Source organism: Pteropus vampyrus, unplaced genomic scaffold (genome assembly GCF_000151845.1).
Source record: "Pteropus vampyrus isolate Shadow unplaced genomic scaffold, Pvam_2.0 Scaffold571, whole genome shotgun sequence".
Classification (NCBI taxonomy): domain Eukaryota; kingdom Metazoa; phylum Chordata; class Mammalia; order Chiroptera; family Pteropodidae; genus Pteropus; species Pteropus vampyrus.
Window position 1 is genome coordinate 550,377 of NW_011889352.1, and position 3,814 is coordinate 554,190.

The 3,814-nt window shown below is 47.9% G+C and overlaps 1 pseudogene; it reads right to left on the reverse strand.

The window, feature by feature from the left end:
- Positions 1-2,909: 2,909 nt before the first annotated feature.
- LOC105308402 lies at positions 2,910-3,539 on the reverse strand (annotated as a pseudogene).
- Between the last annotated feature and the right edge of the window lie 275 nt (positions 3,540-3,814).

Consider the following 3,814-nt stretch of genomic DNA (forward strand, 5'->3'; position numbering starts at 1 on the left):
CACCCTCAAACACTATCTTGGAAGCTCCAGCCCTCAGATCTGGTTCTAGGAGTCATCATAAAATCTCTAGAGAAACTATAAACACGTAGAGAATGTCTCCTGGTGGGGGTTCTGAGGTCTCTTTTGTATTTTAGCTTAAGGAAAAAGCAGTCAGTGGCTTGCAGATGGTGGGTGGAGCTTGAAGTATTTTTCTAACTTTTTGTAGTTTGGGAATAAATCTCCAGGGATAGGGCAGGGCTGCAGGCTAATTCCAGTACAGCAGGATCAGGGCTATGAAAACACGTACACAAAGAAAACTTCAAAGCACTTCCGTGAATCTGAATAGGAGGGAGCCTGTGGAAGGGTCGGATGTTAACTTTGCACCAAAAGCCCTCTTAAGTGTTTTCAGATGGCCTTGCAACTCAGAAAACATGCAGGACCATCCCCTCTCAGTGGAGTCAGGAATCAACAGGGCCCCAGAAAGTAAAGACAGGGATGGCAGGGCCCAGAAGTCGGAGTCCATCTAAATGTTCTCTGGTTTGAGAGCTGAGGCTGACTTCATCTCTGCAAACTGCATCTGGTCACTGCAGGAACTCACCCCACTTCAGTCCCACCTCCTCCCTCCCTAAACCTGGTCAAATCCTGACACAGCTACTTTGGAGGAGGGCGTGGTGAGAATTACTAATGCTGGAATCATTCATTTCTGAGACCTTAAGTGACTCCTTTATCTCTGATAGGCAGGGGGATCAAAGAAGGGTATTTATGGCTTAGAAACAAACCTCCCATTCTTTACCGTGCTATAATAAAAAATAAAAAGCTCCTAAGCCTCACTTCCTCACCCATCCCTTCCCTGCCCAGTCCGCTCTGTCTTAACTGTGTCTGTACTAAAACAAACTCTTCTATTATTCCTCTCCTTTTTTTAAGAACCAGGTCAGGTCAAGCAGGTCGAGCTGCTGTCTGCCCAGCTCAGAGAGTCTTGGCTGCAACTATGCTACCAAATGAATGGTGCTGACCCCTCCGTCCCAGGGGAGGATGAGAGGTCCCTGATCTCGGGCAGGCTCTCCCTTGGTACTTACAACCTTTACTTTACCTAGATATGTATATCAGCACCAGAGTCAGACTGCCTGGGTATGCTAGAAACCTGGTCACTTATTAGCTGTGTGACCTTGGGTGAGTTAGTTACTTTACCTTTATAAGCATCAGTTTCCTGATCTGTTAAATAGGGATAATGATAGCACCTAAGGCAAGTTTATGAACATTAAATGAGATAAAATATGTAAAATGCTTAGTACAGAGCCCTATACAAAATAATGTCAGCTACATTTGTCGGTACCTCAAAAATCCTTATTTTATTTCTAAGAACTTGTAGCTGTAGTGCAAACTGAGTTGTTCGTGTTCTTTTGTGGCCTCTAAGAGGTACTGAAGTAAGGATGCATGTGGCCCCAGCAGGACCCCAGACCACCACCCCAACTAGAATCAGAACCTGTCAGGGAACAGGGTGTAGGGTGGGGTGGGGGGAATCGTCAGCCTTAAGGAGGCTGTGAGGTGGGAGCTGTTGGCATTTTGGACCAGGTAATTTTTTGTTGTGAGGGGTTATCCTGTGAATTTTAGAATGTCGAGCAGCATCTCTGACCCCTACTCACTAGGTGCCAATAGCAGCTTTCTAGTTGTGACAATAAAAAAAAAATTAAAAAAAATATCTCTAGACATTGCCACATGACCCCCGGAGGGCAAAACTTCCTCTGGTTGAGAACCACTAGTCTAGGCAGATGGAGAAATAAAGGGCATCCCCAAAGGTGCCTGGCTGAGCTAAGCTGAGGAGGCAGGAATGAGTGTGGTCAGATCCTGCCCCAGGCCGGGCTCAGGCAGACCCTCAGGGTTGAGTATGGAGGTTGGCCTTGGAAGACAAACACACCCCCCACCCTCACCCTGTTCCCCCCACAACCCCCAAACCCGTGGTTTCCCCTGGTAAGTATGCAGCCTGGCTTCCTCAGGAGACAGTGCCTTGTGTAGATGTAGATCTCAGGGATTCCCATGGCCAGAACCAAAACACATTGCCCTGTCCAGTCCCAAGGGGCCCTGGCCAAGACACAGTGCCCCAGAGGCAGAGAATGCTCACTGAATGGACTTTGGTCAGTTCTGATCTCAAGGCAGAGCTCAGAGCCATGCTGTCTGGGTGTGAACGAATCCCTGCCCTGCTACTCACTCACGGTGTGACCTTGGGCAAATTGCTTCCTTCTCTGCTCCTTATTTGAAAAATGAAAACAACAGCGTTTACTTGATAGGGTTATAGAGTTGTTATGAGGATTAAATGATTTAATATTTATAAAGTGCTTAGAACAGAGCCTGGCAAGCACTAGATGTTTACTAAATAAGCCAAAGCCCTACAGGAAGCTGCTACAGACCAGGAGACTCAGCTTTCCATAAATTGATAGTTGCCCCTTCCGTGACCTAAGGTCCAGCAGTTGTATTTCTGTGCATTCCTGGGGTGCAGGGGCTGTGAACCCCTGAAGCATCTCCCCTACAGAGGCGGCTGTTCTTAGTAAAAGTTCATTTGACCGGACAGAAAACTTGATGCAAAGGGCTCCAGAACTTCCCACTTGAAAGCCTCTGGGGACTCCTTTGAGAGTGTTGGGAGCAAACACATTGCTCTACCAACTTGGGTTTGAGGGGAGGGGCATGTGAATTAACTGACAGTAGACAGGTTAACAGGCGAAAAGATGAGGTTTGTACACACACTGAGTGTGGGTACAAGGAGTAATGAGTAGCTCACAAAATAACAAGAGGTAAAATTTTATAGACCAACTTAACGAACTGGGGGTTAGGGCTTTCGCTGGGTTTAGGATGCAAGGTTCTAATGAAACCTGTTTTTGTTTTGTTTTGTTTTCACTGTTGTATGTTGTTTATTAGGTATCATTGTTATGACTTAATTAGTGGTAACAGTGGAGCTGGAGAGTATTGCACCTTCTCCAAGCTGCACGGCAAGAACCACCAATAGTAGAATTGTGGCCCTTCCCAAAGCCACAGCTCCTGCAGCCTGCAGATGTCAGCCCTCGCATCTCCCTGTGCTTGTGAGCTGGTCTGGTGATCCTTTGGAGATCCACTGGGTGTCAGGATTCCGTCTGATCGCTTTATGGAATGGATAGATGAGGATAACCTTAAAGAATCCGTATGGGGAACCTTCACCAACCCAGTAAGAATTCAGGACTCTCAGAGCCCCACGGTGGTGTCCACCTTGCTCTTTGGCAGCAGACAGAGGCTTTGGGCAAACCTTAACTGGTTAACGCCATAGTGGACAGGCTTACTGTACTTCGCACCCTTAGGAACTAGGCGTTTGCAACCACCATGGTGCACAAGAATCTGATATATGACATAAACTTCCTTGGCCTTGTATCCCAGCCTGCGAGCTGTGAGGCGGGGGCGATTGCTGTGGAGCACAGAGAGCAGGCAGTACTGCCAGCAGCACACCCTGAGAAGAAAGCGCATGACATCGGACTGCTCCTTCCTCCATAGCTCCTGGATGTGCTTGTAAGCACACATCTTGGCCAACCTGATGGCTGCCGCCAAATGGAAAAGAAAGGACTGATGAGGCTTGTTTACACAATTTCTTTGGGGATGTCCTGGTGCCCAAAGTCAGTGCCTCCCTGACTGGAGACCTCCCGGGAGTGGTAGGGTGGGGTTGTGGCATGTAGTCAGGGAAGGGAAGTTCAGATGAGGTTTCTTTCTAGTCTGCTGTTGCGTTATTAGTCCCTTCAAGGGAAGTGAGTGCCTAGAGGGGGAGAAGGAGTGAGAGAAGGAATGGAGGTAAGAGGCTGTGACCTTTGAGGATCCCTAA